The sequence below is a fragment of the Polistes dominula genome, unplaced genomic scaffold (assembly GCF_049000335.1).
Source record: "Polistes dominula isolate Pdom_NZ unplaced genomic scaffold, Pdom_raw_medaka contig_33, whole genome shotgun sequence".
NCBI classification, from domain to species: Eukaryota; Metazoa; Arthropoda; class Insecta; order Hymenoptera; family Vespidae; genus Polistes; species Polistes dominula.
Window position 1 is genome coordinate 2,073,647 of NW_028300998.1, and position 16,310 is coordinate 2,089,956.

Genomic DNA, 16,310 nt, shown 5'->3' on the forward strand with positions numbered 1-16,310 from the left:
TATTCTATCATATTTTGTTATCTCATATGACACGCATTATAATGTTACTTTATTCTGTTATATATAATATCACGTGTTATAAACTAGAAAATATAAAATATATGAAATATATAAAAACTATTTACTACTAAGGAAGGAATCTACAAAATAATTGTCATGCATTATGAAATTTAGTATAAATTGAACGATTTTTTATTGGAAAATCATACACACGGTCTTACATACTATTCAACATTTACTATTTTCCATTTACATTTATTTTATCATTCTTTCTTATTTTTTCCAACGGAATTTTTCCAATTGTCTCTAGCAGCTGTGCCAAATTCAGTTGCGTTTATAAAACGAAATCATTTACTTTAGTGAATATCGTTGAAATGGAAAGAATAAAATTTCAACGACGTGTTTGACATTTGTTAAAAAGAAAGGAAATGGTATTAGAATTAAATAAACGAAACAGAGCGAAAGAAAGAAAGAAAGAAAGAAAGAAAGAAAGAAAGAAAGAAAGAAAGTGAAAGAAACGTGTTATTAAAAATAAAATTGTTATTTGAAAATTATTTCCACACGACGATCAGAGTTGAGTATGTATCTCAATGCTATTTTTCAAATTTCTTATTGCTGTTATTTCAGCGAATTTGCGAGACGATAATATTTCAGAATAAGTAAGTATATACACATGGGAGGATGTATGAATAAAGTATGACGAATTTCCATATCATCGGTGGACGGTCCAGTTCTATAGAAGCTCACGGAAGATTAAAACGTTCGTCAGCGTCGAAAGCTTCTCATTTTCAAACCTTTCACGATATACTAACCCTTCCTTCTTTTCTTCTACATGTACATGTATAAATATGTTATATTTACACATATATGTGTGTATATATTCATACGAGTATATACGTAAACGTATAAAACCCAATGTATACGTGTATCGATCGTTAGGAAAGAAAATACGTTAGATATAGATATTTGGTTTACCCTCCTTCGTTCGTTCGTTCGTGCTCACGCAGCATACCATCCTTGAATGTAAACCAAAAATAAAAATAAAAAAGATTCAAGAACTAAAATCATATTTTCTTAGGTTATTCCCAATAGTAGTGGTCATCCGAAATCGATAATTTCGAGTTATCGTAAATCTATTTGCTCCTCGAAAATATTGTTTCAATTATAAGATAACTATAACGTACGTTTTTGTTGGTTTCCACAAAATTTCAATAAAATAGATGAAATATAAATATATAATAAAAATATAGATCTATTCGAGTTCATGGAATCATTTTCACAATTGTATTTGTTATTACTAATAAAGAAAATTAACCAATTGTCGAACATGAAAAAAATAATTAAACCATCTATAACGATTGTTACGTAAGTCTTTTCAATTTTTATTTTATACCAAATCTTTCGTTTCGTTCATTGAAAAAAAAATCTTTTTCCACAAGTTGCCAGTATTAATAAATTTTCTTTCCTGAATCTGCTTATCTATATTTTTCTCTTTCTGTTTGCCTTCTAACCTTACACAAGTAGTTTTCTTGTGCTCGAAAATTATCGTAACATTTATTACTACCAAGATATTTCGCATAAATTTTCTCTTTTCCCTTCTCTTTCTCTCTCTCTCTTACTTTTCCACTTTCGCGACGAAATTTTTATCGCGATGTCGTGGTTTTCACGCTGGAAATTGAATTTCCACCTCCTCCGTTAGTTTTCTTTCTTTTTCTTTTTTCTTTTTTTTTTTTTCATCGTGAAAACGGCAACATGATGAATATTTTCTAGGGCGAACCGATCTTCTGAAAAGTTTATCCCGAAAAACGCGAGACGACACGATTCGTCGATTTCCTCGAGCGTTTTTGTGATATGAATTCTCATAAAAGAATATTTAATTAAGTTCTATCTATATATGACAGAATCAGTCAAGTTTCAAATATTTATTTCGCTTTTTTTATTTGATTAAAATTATTTATATAAATATATATATATAGCCACGGTTTATATATAATATTTATTCACTCTTTTAAAATGATAGAACGAAAAACTGAATTATTCATTCATAATAAGCTTAATATTTTATCGAGACAAGAACAAACAACCTACGGTCATTATCTTTGTACGACGATAAAATGACTTTCTTTATCGTTTTTGATAATCGTTACCAAGACGAACCAAACGTTAAGTTAAAGCTTTAAAGCTTCGAGATGATCATTAAAAAATTTTTTACAAAAGATCGGTAAAGTGAATATATATGAGATCGTGAATGAAAGTACTTATAGAAATACGCTCGTGTATAAATATGTTTCATACAAAATAAACAACATTAATTATCTAGTAATAAGCAAATTAACTATATCGTCAAAATGAAACTATGACGAGTATACTCGTCGATAATAGCTACATGGTTACTTAGTTTTAAAGTTTGTTCATAATTTTCAAAATTATGTAGGTACTCTATCTTATCACGTCAATTAAAACATCTAATTAAATTAGCTTTCTTTATCAGATGAATTATTTAAAAGATAATACGGTTGAATGAAGAAAACAAAAATAAAGAAAACTAACATTTCGTAATATATTGGTTTTGAAAGTTTTTTGTAAAATGTTTTTTTTTTTACTTGTGTAATACATGTTAAAAAGAGTTTGAAATAAAAACATACTTTTTTAAACAAAGGTCTAGGCTAGTCCTTCACGTAACGTGTATCGACCTGCAACCAATATCCTGAATAAATATACGCAGACATCCAACATTCATCGCTCTGTTTTATTTAACATACCTATTCACACACACACACACACACACAATATACCGATGCGAAATTTACATTATTGGTTTCCTAACGATTCATATAGTATGAACTATGTATTCTATATGACATTTTGGACCTATGGAATCGTAATATGGACCACTGTAGTAAAAAGCTTCATAACCAAATTCGAAGCACTACGAACCATTATCCCGAGAACCATAATTAACGCTCCCTGGTATGTAGATAACGAACAAATCTGAAAAGACTTTTAGATCAAATCTGTGTCGAAGAGTAAATAGATGCAAAGTCAGGCTAATAAATCACTCGAGTAATCTAATACAGAAGTTACACTTTGAAAATATACCTGAAAGATTACACAGGAAACACACAAAAGATCTCATTAAATATAACTTAACACAATTCTTTATTATCTATTGTAAGACTTAGGACTAACGATAGTAATGGACGAAATAAACAATTTCACAACACAATACAAAGAGAGAACAGCAGTACATGCCAACCAACTACCCATAGAAACGTACACTGTTCACATTAGAAAATGGACTAAAAAGGAAACATTTTATCTAATGTTCACGGACAAATTGTAAAGCAGATAATGTATATAATATAAAAAAAATTTATTATAAAAAACAAATCACCATACATGGTATTACATAACTACACTCATTGCTAAATGAATCTACCAAATGTCCACCTTGGACAAATTGCAGAAGAATTTGGAGATAAAAAAAAAAAAAAAAAGAAGAAATGTTACATTTCGACTAATAGGGATTATATTTAAAACACACATACTGTAGAAGAATAAATATATGGACAGAACGAATTTTGAATTGATCGATCTGAATACGTTTTCAGATATCTACTACGTATCCATGTTATAATAAAAAAATATTCTTTTTTTTTTTTTTTGAAAAGATATTAGCCACAGAGGGGACTATTAAAGCAGGTGGTATCACTCAGGTGTGCAACATCGAACCTCCAAGCCTAAATCCAGATTTAACGATGCCAGCTGAAAATTAATGCCATGGAACCACCCAAGAGATGCGGTATAACAGCACACGTGCAACTTGCCTAGCATGAACGCAAGCAAGCTTCGTAATACTGAGAGCTTCGATGATTTATCGGAGAACGTACCGCGAAGAGAGAACGAGAGAATAACGGTTACGAGCCGGCGCCGCGGATCTTATTTACAACACCAAAAGCAAATTGAATAGTTTGTAAAGTCATTCCTTTTTTTCGTAACTATAGCTAGCTAGCTAGCTAGCTAGTTGGATAACGTAGACGATGAATAAAATTGAATCGACAAAAATCAATAGATAAAATTAATTTCACGTCAGAATAAATAGAAATAGAGAGAGAGAGAGAGAGAGATAATTAAATTAATTTTATTATTTACTTAACAATAAATCTATACAATGAATTATCTCACAGGAGTATTTTTTTTTTCGTACATTTTACCAATTGTAAATTTTCAATAATTAATATTTGCTTTTAAACGCAAAACTTTTGTTAAATTACTTATTACACGGAAATCTATTTATACGATTATTATTGATACAAATTTAATTGCGAAAGAAGAAATAATTTATTATTATATGATAAATAGAATTTTTTTTTTATTTTCAATATCGTTTCAAACCCCCCCCCCACCTCCCCCCAATTTTTGAGTGGAGTTTCCTTTCACCAAGATCGATAGCGTATTCAAATAGGAAATAAAATAAATAAAGAACTAAAGATTTAATCTTATCGTCTAAGATAGCCTTTTTAAACAAGAAATAAAATAAATAAAAGAACTACATATTAATCTTATCATCTACAATATTAACATTTTCATTGTGTTCTTTATTATCGTCAATTTTCGTGCGGTAAGTAAAATTTGGTTGCGACAAGTAAACTTTTCGCACTCAAATTGACATTTATTTTACTCAAAAAGCGTGTTGTCATTGTAAAGTATGTAAAAACAGCGTCTTTCCGACCCCAAATAGCGACCGAAAAGATAGTACTTTTCTCGCATGAGTAATCAAAAAGTCATTTAAGTTTGCGAGAAAAAATTAAATATTTTCTTTTCTTTTTCTCTGACAAATTCTTTCGTTACACGAATATTCACGGATATCAATGTCTCGATATTCGTCCACGTAGAAAATGAGATCTTACAGTGAGTCTCGTTTCATCGTTGACTGCTCTTTAGTAAGAAAGAGAAGATGATGATGAAGAAGAAGAAAAATAAGACGAAGGAAAGAAAAAAAAGAAGAGAAAAGAACAAGAACAAAGTGTTGAGCTTTGCCTATCTCAGCACGGTCTAATTTTAGCGGGGGTAAAAGAAAAAGAAAAAGAAAAATCGTAAAAACGTTCGGCTTGCCTTCTTCCCTTCTTTTCCCTTTTAAGTATCTTTTCTTTTATTTGAAAAAAAATCGATCGAAAACCCGTTGGTTAGAATAGAGAACGATTTTCATGCCACTTGGTAAGAAGAGCGTGAAAGCTCGATAAAGTTTTCACGGATAAAAACGGTCGTAAGTATAATGGCCGGTAAGCCCTTGGTAATCCCTTCTTCTTTTAAGATAGATGCGCAACTTCTTCTTTCGCCCTTAGCTCCCGCATAATCGGTCGCGTAAGCACGAGGACTCCATTTTACGAGTTATCGATGCATCTACCTATGCACGTAAGTATGCATGTTCTCTTCTATGCAAAAGTAAACATTAAAAAGTATAATATTGTAAATTGTACATCTTCCCTTAAAATATCAACTCGTGTGTATACATTTATATAATAGATACTCTTATCTATTATATAAATGTATACGCACGTAGTAAATAAGTATACTTACATATATACCAACGTATTTAAAGTGAACTTTTGTCGAGTGAAACTACTAAAAATCGATTTATATCTCGATTACCGATAATATTACGAAGCAATATCTTTACGAACTGTCAATAATTTTCTTCGAAAGGATAATCAACTTTCTAGACTTCTCTTATAAATATTATATTTCCATTGACCACTTTCCTTTCGATACTTACTTCTTTATTCCAAACTTTACAATATAAACTTTTCCTAACTTTTTTATTGTGAAACAAAAAAAAAAAGATAAAAATAATGATCGTAAATGTCTACGTGATATCTCACTCAATTAAATCGGATTAATCTTATCGATTTACATATGCAAACGATTAAATAAATTTATATTTATGTTGGTTATCTACGGTCGTATATTTATTGAGATCAATACTATAAAATATTGAGCCCAATAGAAAAGAATAATTATATCGGTAGTAAACAATAATGTTTAAGTATACTCCTCCTCTATGACTTTAAAAGTTAAGCAGATTTTTTTATTATTTATTATAAATCCAAGTTGAATTTTATATAACCTATTTATATTAGTTTATTTTGAATACGTTATAAGAGTATCGTGTATTTTATGTTTGCTAATAAATATTCTTATACGCGTAAATATGCAAATTATTTACGATAAAAAATTTCTTATTATATTATCATCAATTATTTAAAATATCATCGTTAGTATAAAACATGTATTTTAATCATTGGAATTATCTATTGACCGTCCTCAATTGGACGCAAAATTACGACTAGATATATGTAATAATATCCAAAAAGATATGTATATATATATATAATATATATAGGATGATCTGATAAAAAAAAAGTAAATAAACGCGTCTAATGATCGTACTTGCGTTTGCTGTTTTGGCCACGCATTAGCACGTTTGGCACGCTCACAAAACGAGGACTCTCTCTCTCGCACACATATACACACACGCACATGCACACACACACACACTCTATTTCTCTCTTGTTAAATGTTTGCTATCAGACTGGAAAACACGGCCACAGTGGGCCACGTTAACATTAGCATAATTTTCATGGCGTGCAAACAACGACAAACGGGCTAGCGATCAATGTTCCAAAATCAGTACAGATCTTGCAGCTTACTCTCCGTTAAATCCTTCATCTAATGACCATGACAGATTAAAATTGGGTAAATAATAAAAAAAAAAAAAAAAAAAAAACAATTTATAATAATTTGTATTTATCATTTCATTTCGCATAAATCGTAATAGTTTAATATTTTGTTTTTTTTGTTCATCAATCCTTAATCAAATTTAATAGTAAATTGTCTTTTTATCGTATAATTACATTTCTATTATGCGTTTAACGAATCGTTTTAATTTCATTATCTATGTAAAAACATTCTCCCTTTTTTTCCTCCCCCAAGTTTCTCAAATATGATACTAATTAATTCCGACCAAGCTTTAGCGCGTTTCTAGCTGAATCGCATTTCCATTTGGGCAAGCTGGTTAAATTTTCATAAATCACAATACCTACCAGGCAACCGCTTGTTAAGTGGTATCATAAATCCCCTTACGATCGTAATCCTATTGTGATTCTATTTAATAATAAATAATATTCCTGGGAACTGTATATTAATACTTGGATTCCATTTCTATCGTCTTATAACACGTAGAACATTAGTGCTTTTTTACCTCTGATTTTTTTAGATTTTTTATTCAAAAATATTTCAAAGAGGTATGTTCAAATCAACGTTAACGAAATTGTAAATCAGACACGCTAGATTTTACCTATTACCTTCTATGCATGTATATGTATGTTATGTATACGTTGTACTCTTACCAATGAGAACACGTGCATACGAGTATACTCTATTCGTTGCTTTTCAATCTGCATTTAATTATCTCTATGTAAGCTATTTATCCGACTTGGAACCACAATGCGTGTTAAATTACCGCACGTTGTTGGAATCATTGTTCAGGATTAAAAGTAAAAGTTAATTTATTTGTTACTACTTTTTATCACACACACATCTTAAACAAACGTTATTCGATTCTACATGGAATAATAAATAAACGATCAGCTGTGAATGATTTTATCAAAATTTTATAAACTATCTGTCGATGACAGAAAGAAGATAATGAGAAAATTAAAATTTCCAAACTTGTGTTTCCTGAACGAAGGAAAGAAAAAAAAAGGAAGTGTATCTCTGATGGATTATATCATTTCAATCTATCTTTTTTTTTTATCCTGTGTTTTTCTTTGGATATTACTACGGTGCAGGATCAAAATGTAAAAAAAAAAAAAAAAAAAAAAAAAGCAAAAGCAAATAAATATGTTTTGCTCGATGATTTTGTCTAATCTCTTCTTTTATCTTGTTTATCTGTCTGTTTCTTTCTTTCTTTCTTTCTTTCTTTCTTTGTTTTTATTCTTCTTAGGTACGACTACGTAGAATATCTTATTGTCTATTTTTCTATCCGTCTTTCTATGACTCTTTTTGTTTGTCTCCATTTGCCTTCTCGGTGTTTTTTGGTCTTCTTTCTATCTTTTTTTTTTTTTTTTATGTCCGCCTGGTTGCCTTTCCCTCTTGTTGTATGCCTGTTTGTTGTCTGTCTATCTTTTTCTTTTTCCTTATTTTCTTTTTTTTTCTTTTTTCTTTTTGTTTTCCACCCCAATTCCCCAACCGACAAAGATTACGATGATTTTCATCGCGAGGTTTTTATTCGAGAGAAAGTCAAACGCGTGGCAAGGTATTCTTAAAACTCTTGAAAAAGTTTTGCGATCGATGAATAGTCTTTGCTTTAAAGCGATCGTCCCTTTCTAAAAAAAAAAAAAAAAAAAAAAAAAAACTCTAAGCGAGAGTAACTTTTGAGAGAACTTTTTTCACCCCACCACCTTTTGATACTAACTTAAAAAGACCAACCTTGTTTCAAACTTTTTGACGACTTTCATTTTACTCTGTGTTCAAAAACTTTTCGGGTTTCTTAATCAGTTCATAAAAGATAAAAACAAGAAAAAGAAATTTGGTAATGAAAAGTTTTCAATTCGGAAGGAAAATACTTCGATTCATCGAACGTTCAACATTAACACCTTATGAAAAGAACAACTTATTATATCCGAATGATCGGAGGTTACGATGTAATAGATTGAATATATAATAATTTTTTAATAATTTAAACACTTAATTTATTATTTTTATATCAGAGCAACTATTTTTAAATCAAAATATATAATTATGATTATTAAATAATAATATAACAAATACAATATAATAATATAATCTTAATTTATATAAATTACGTGTCACGTTGTTTGTCCGCAATGAATTCCTAAACTACTGAACCGATTTTAATCAAATTTAGCACACTATGTGCAGTTTCATCCTACTTGAAAGATAGAATAGTTTATATCTCAATTTATAATCGCAATATTATTTGTTTATTAACAAAGAGTTATGATTATCTCTGTTAGTTCGATAAGATTTTAACAAATGGTGGTATAAGATAATTCGTTGACTTAACACTACTTTCCTATTCACTCTTATCTTCACAATAATGTTTTTTTTTTACATTATTTCTTTTTTTTGTTAGAAGAACAACTAACATAATTTGAAAAGAAAATGAACAAAAATCCAATGGAATTAATTGATTTTTTAAAAATTTCTTCAGATTTATATTAGATTCTCAATAAGACGTTCAATCGAAGAAACATTTATCACGAGTAAAACGAAATTAACGTCGAATCGATTTTATGTAAATTGTAATTAAAAAGAAAGTTTATTCGAACTATACAATTTCCCGAGACGGTTTTATAATCAAACAAAAAAAAAGGTATGGTAAAAAGAATCCCCCTTTAATTTCTATTGTCTTCGTAGATAGAAAGTAAAATATGATTAGCACATATTTCGTGATTATGAATAAGGTGGGAATGGGGACAAGGGGTGTCTCCATGGTAAGGGTTCCATGACTTCGAGAGTAGCCAAGTAAAACAGATCGATTCTACTACAATGTTTCGGCGAGTATTTGTAGTAGTTTGTTAAGAGTAAGAATGTTACTACTAGGAATAAACCAACAGCTAGGTAACAGCAGCACCATCGATGTTAGACCGGAAGAGATCTAATGTTATGTATTCTCTCTTTCTCTCTCTCTCTCTCTCTCTCTCTCTCTCTCTCCCTATCTCTCTCTTTCTCTTTCAACGGATACTGGCTTTGAGCCCGGGAATCCTCACGGAAATGTCCTCCCTCTTTGCCTACGGTCTACGAAGTTGTTACCGATTTCCGTTGAAACTCTGACTTTACTGTTGGAAATTTGAAAGGAGAAGGGAAAAGGGATCGAAGTACAAACTTGGACAAATTCTCACCCGAGCATAACCGAACTGGCTTAAGAAAGAAATATTTTCTCTTTCCGTATTCTCTTTCTACTTTTGTAAATGTAATCCCTTACTATTGTAAATACTTTCGCATTGCAAAGAACAAAGTAGAAATTCCGTAAAGAATTTGATTTGTTTTTTAATTCAATTGAAAATTATATTTTATTTTGTCAGTCTGTCTGTCTGTTTGATGTATATTCATTTTGTAATTTCGATGTATATTATAAACATACAGAGTTTCATGGTTTATTTAAAGATTTGATATAATATCTTTTTGAGATAAAAGGTAACATGTATCTTTGTCAAATCATTTTTAAAATAGCAGCAGCTTGAATTGGGTCAAAGAGAATCCAGGGAAAAGTTACTTAAGGAAAAAATTACCCGATCGTGTCCAATAAATTTTCTCCAGATAAAGAGGATAACGGGAGTCGTAATTAAGACGCATCCGGTTTGTTCAGAAATTACTTCAAGAATGAATTATAATCGAGAATCTTATTTCCGACAAACAAAATCTATATATATATATATATTTACTTTTATAATTCTCGTTAAACATTATTTGCTGTAAAAATGATTCTAATATTTACAAATTATTCATAATAAAAAATTTGTAATCCTTGGCTAATATCAAAAATATTCTTATTCATTTAGATTATATTAACTGCAGGAAAAGTATTTAGATTATTATTATAAGCAAATGAAAATCAAGAACGAAGAAATCTTCATTTACGTGAGACGATAGATCTAATTTTAACACCAAAAATAAAGTTCTCGATTTAATGAGATTTTCAGTATCGCGTTTTCATTAAGTATCTGCTAATTTTCATTTTCAATAATAAAACATTAATTTTCCTCAAAGATTTCTATGCTAAATCTACTAAAGGAAGTTAATGAAAAGTGAACTTTGCGATTCAGGGAGGACAAGGAGAGGGGAAGTTACTTAACCGTTCGAGGAACAACCTTCTCTCCGAGTTTCTGTTTGAGGAAAAAGGAAGAGGAAATTGAAGAAAAGGAAAGGTTTGCCATTGACCTGAAGCGTGAGTAATGATGTTCTGTCGAGATTTATGACAGGAGAGACGAAAAGCCTTTAGCAAGACACACCAGCTTCGCTAGCAAAGTTGCCTTGCTATAAATTGTCCCCCATTTGATCGTTTTTTTTTTTCCGCATCGATAAGAAATCAGACCTTTCCTAGGGTTTTTTCGGTTTCCTTTTTTCTTTTCTCTCTTTTTTTTTTTCTATTTGTATGTGGGAGCGTGCAACCGAACGTTAACCGAGCGCTTTTCTATGCACGCCACCCGTAGAACGCATATATCATTTTTTTCGCCAACAAGTCGTTTGATCTTTTTCTGTTTAGGTACGTTTACTTACTTTAACCACCCCGCCCCCTCCTCCTCCTCCTCCTCCTCCTCCTCCTCGATTGTTCGATTATTAAAGGAAAATGTATGAGTAGGAATAAAAAAAAGAAGAGATCCTGCCATTGAAACTTCTCTCATATTATGATATTTTGTCATTGACATAATACGTGAAATTAATTAATTTTCTTGGCCTTTTCTATTACATATTTTTATGGAGAAGATAAATTGATTTATCAAAAAAAGTATTATTACATGGGTATATGTTATTATATTATAATTATTATTTTTTTATTATTATTATTAATGAACTGTATTATAATTGTAAAACTTCTTTTTTATACCAATCCAAAACATATATCAAAAATAGTAATACACAATTCAAGCATTAAGGATTAATAATCGTAGTATTTTGTGTTTCGTTTGATCTATTTTTTTTTTTTAAGTTAAAAAATGTTTGAGAGTTAAGAAACTCTCAAAATGGAGACTATAATGTTGCTTCTAATGTCAAAAATGCACTCTTTTAAATTCATGTTGGTAGAAAAATTTCACCAAACATGAGATCTAATTTCATTAAATAAAATTCTCATAAATTGAAATATTCTTTTATCCATGTTTATCGTTACACTTAGTTCATGATTCAACCTAGAAGAACATGAATACCAAAGCGTAATATCGGACCGATTTATTGTCTCTCGAAACTCAAACTGTATTTCGTATCAAACTTGTATACTTCTCATTCATAAATTGTTACTGTTAAAATTCGAATGAAAAGAAATTGTATTAAATATTGTTTATTCGTTCGTATAATTTTCCTAAACATATATAAATCATGTAATTTTTGAATCTATTCTTCGAAATATATATTTATTTTGAAAACATTTATTCTCTATCTGTTGCATGATTGAATTTTTTTAATTTAAATAATTTCTTTTTCATACAAATAATTATATTTACAATAATTAAATAAAAACATTGCATGAATATGTTCATATTTGTCGTCTTAATTGAGCCGTACATTTTGTTCTACCATATAATTATTTACTTAAATAGCTAATGAAAAATTTTGTTTAATTCATTTTTATTTATTTGTAATTCGTAATGTCTTAATTTAATATATATTTATTAATTTAACGTAAACATAAATTTATTTATAATTTACCAAGAAAAACAACAAACAACAAAATAGAAAAGGAGTAATAATTCGCGTCTAATTATATGCTTTAAAGTAATTACGCATATCATAATTAAATTTTAATACAAAAATAAATGATAAGAATCAAAGAAAGGCATAGAACAAAGCCTTTCGTTAATATGAAAATTTCATGAAAGTAAGAGATGAACTCCAGAGGGGGATCCTTTTTTATACTCAGATATCCATTGTTTGATCTCAATCAAGAGTGTGCTCGAAATACGCCCTGTATTGTCTGATCTTTTTCTTTCCCTATCTCTCTTGTTCTCTTTTTTGCTTTTTACGATGACAATTCTGAAGGGTACTCGGTTCCAGAGCAGTACAGAAAATGGAATTCTCCGTGGATTTCTCATGCGTACCAATGGGATCTAAGGCCGCGTGCGAGAGCATACGGGATGAATGCTCACACGCGAGAATATGTTGGAACATTGTATGCGTTATATACGCGCATGCGCATTTATATATATACTTTCTATATACCAATGACGAATACAAAGTAAGAAAAATTTTCCCTGTCGTCGTTCTAACGACGACGAGGAGGATTCGACGTATACAACTGGATATTTCCATCGAGATAAATTTCTTTTCTTTTTTTTTTTTTTTTTTATGTCCTTTATACCATTTTTTTTATTCCTTTTTTTTTGTTATCTTTTTTCTTTCTCCAAGACCTATTGTTCAACCTACGTGAAAGTTATTTTCCAGTTTGATGCTTGTCAAATCGGGTAAAGATTTGAAACGTCTTCAAACATTCTATTGACAACTTTGACAGATATTTCTTTATCGACTGATAATCGGGCCCTTATGCGTGTTTGTATATTTAAAATTATTGTATACAAGAAAGTGATATTAAATGATAATAATTATTACTTACTTCATTATTATTTAATAACAAACGAAAACATTGTTTTTATAATATATTAATATATTTTTTTTTTTAAACTGTTTCACTTTTTCTCACAATTGTATCATATTATTTGCACGGATAAATTAAAAAAGGATGCATATATGTATATGCATTTACAATTGTATATTATTCAACAATTTTTCTTGTTTAATTTATTTTCTAACAATAGTCGCAATGTGTTTCGAAATTGTCGCATAAAACAACGCTACGACAAAAAATAAATATTAGATTCAACCAACCACACAATACCATAAATAATGTAAAAAGTTTTAAGTAGAAATTGTGTTGATACAGGAAACAATAGCTATTATTTGACCCATTTGAGTTCCAAGCAGTGTGATCATGCTCTTCAGAATTTGAATTGAAAAAATCCAATACATTTGAAACGCTATGACAAATAACGAAGTTGTCACTGACTGTCAAAGTAGCGTTGAACAAGTCTTGGAATTTTTCGCATTCGATTAAGACGATTAAAAACTTTTTACACTGTTCGAACCTTTTCGACCGTGTTTTTACAAAGTCTTCGAGATTCAAACGATTAATATTATATCATAGTTGAAATTTTTGAAAGAGAAAAGGCAAGTATTATGTATGTGTTTTAGCATGGAAAGAGTTATAAGAAAACTCGACTCGTAAGATTCAAAAGTTTGCTACAACGATCAGAAAAAGCAAGGTTCGCAAACAAATAATCGTGATATGGAGATACGCCAAATATTGCTTTACTTTTGGAAGATCTTTTTCCACATGAGAGAATATCATAAACTGTTCGACGTATTTGAAACGTTAAATGATCAGATATTTCTTATATTGATATTAGTCAATTTATTTATACATTTTTTTTACGTTTACTTATCTTTTATTTGCTATATTTACAATTTTTATTATTTGATTTATTTCTACTTAAACAGTAGTCAAATATTATTACATTCTTATTATTATATTTTTCAATCGAAAAAAAATATGAGTAAATAATCAATAATTAACCCTTTGACTGCGAACGAATCCATTAATATGAACGACAGGTGCAATTTTCGCATGTCAGTCGCTGCGACTGTTTTTCCATTGACTACTGACCAAAACAGATAATAATGGCAAATAAAATAAAAATATGAATTTTTTTAAAGTAATTTTTTAAACAATTTTAATTTACTTTATTTGTTTTGTGCATTCCTTTAACAATAATCGGTAATTTAAATATAAAAGAAAAAATACAACATTTATAATGTAACACAGAGTATAATAACTTTAACAACAGGATATTTTAATAATTTTAACCTAATTATAAAAATAATAAAACGATAATGAACGAATAAAGATAATAAAATTAAAATAGACGACGAATTTCAAATATAAAAGCAATTAACTAAACGACATTGAAATAATTGCCAATATTTAGTTGCTATGTTACATATCACAATAAATTCTATGTTAAATTAATTGGTAAAACAGCAATATATATATAAAGGTGTAAAAAAATACAGAGGGCGTATATTTACGCTTTTTGTGTATATTGGGGTTAATATTAAATTACACTCAATGTTAGATTAAAAATAGACAAATTAGAATTATTATTATAATAAAGAAAATGTGTGAATATATTAGTCTAAATTTAAAATAATCATTGCGGCCATAATTAACGAATTTTGTTTTCTAATATTTATAAAAATTATTAAATTAAAAATAGACTAATTACCGATCAGTGTTATGATTCAAAGGCGTTGATTAATAACAAAAAAATTGTTATCAATAATCTTTCAGTAAAAAGTTGAAGAAAAATGGTCTTTCTTGTTCGAGAATTTCTACATTTGTTCATCGAATACGACTATATACGCGTCAGTTTCCTAAAGTTAGAGATTATGTCAATATGTATGTGGACAGGCACCTCAATATTCTGTAGGTTATCCGCTAAGAAAGTTTTCCGATTCATCATCGGTGTTTCTCTTGACGTGAGCAGGTTACTCTTTCGCATTTTGGCAAACTTCTATCAACGACCTGACTGCAACAGCCTGTCGAACAAATAGCATCCAAAAACTGGACTGACCACAAAACTACAATTTATTTTATTATTTTGTTTTCGATGCTGGAATTATATTTTCTTCAATCTTATAAAGGGAAAAGAAATCATTTTCACAAGTGTTCTAAAACGTCGAATAACCATATGACTTTTATAATCCATGATTTGCTTACTCAGTTGTTCCCATTACAAATTTATCTGACGAACAATAACTCAGATTACGTTAAGTGATTAAACCTAGATAAAAATTATGTTTTTATTTTAACCTTCAAATAATGAACATTTCATTATTTAATGTACTACAATTGTTTGTATTTTTATAATTTCTTTTTTTTTTTTTTTTTTAATTCGTTCCCTGTTAACAAAATTAGTCGTATTATTTTTAAACGCATTTACTTACCTACATTCAACTGATTAATTTCATAATGTTGTAAAATATAACTCAACGCCTATGATCTTGCTATCTCTTTTCTTACAATGTAAAAACTTTGAACAACAGTTTTTCTAGTCTTTTCTTTTATTTCATCTTTTTTACCTTTTCATTTAAAAACGTTCTATATATTTCTTATTTGAAAAATTGTCAAGACAAAAAATCTTTCAACTCAACGACCTACGACAAGAAGACACAGCTGGGTATAGTCACTTATTTCTTTTTTCCCCGACGTTATTGTAAGTTTCTCGTTTTACGAATGTTTCGAATGAATTAATTGAAATAATGAAGTTGTGAAATGAATTTGTTGAATCTTGAAACATTTGTTCTCTGTTGAATAAAAAGTTTGACATGAATGTTAGGCTGTGTTGAGTCATTGAACATTAATAATCATTTCACTTAATATTGATAGATTTAACTTATAATGTTCTTAGTTTAATTTAATATGTATAATTAGGATAAGTTTAAAGAAATTAATTTAT

General features: G+C 29.1%; 1 protein-coding gene and 1 long non-coding RNA gene across 8 annotated transcripts in view; one reads left to right on the top strand and one right to left on the bottom strand.

Annotated features, from left to right (window-relative positions):
* The window catches only part of LOC149032212 (uncharacterized), a 226,892-nt gene that overhangs the window by 126,857 nt on the left and 83,725 nt on the right, over positions 1–16,310 (bottom strand). The gene's annotated exons all lie outside the window — the stretch shown is intronic.
* Neto (Neuropilin and tolloid-like) overlaps positions 1–16,310 on the top strand; it is a 118,702-nt gene that overhangs the window by 55,087 nt on the left and 47,305 nt on the right. Inside the window, exon 2 of one of the 7 annotated variants that reach the window (XM_015317388.2) lies at positions 10,851–10,972. The exons of the other annotated variants lie outside the window; for them this stretch is intronic. The gene's annotated coding sequence lies outside the window, so the exon portion shown is untranslated. The remainder of the gene's footprint in view (positions 1–10,850; positions 10,973–16,310) is intronic. 7 annotated transcript variants of the gene reach the window in all.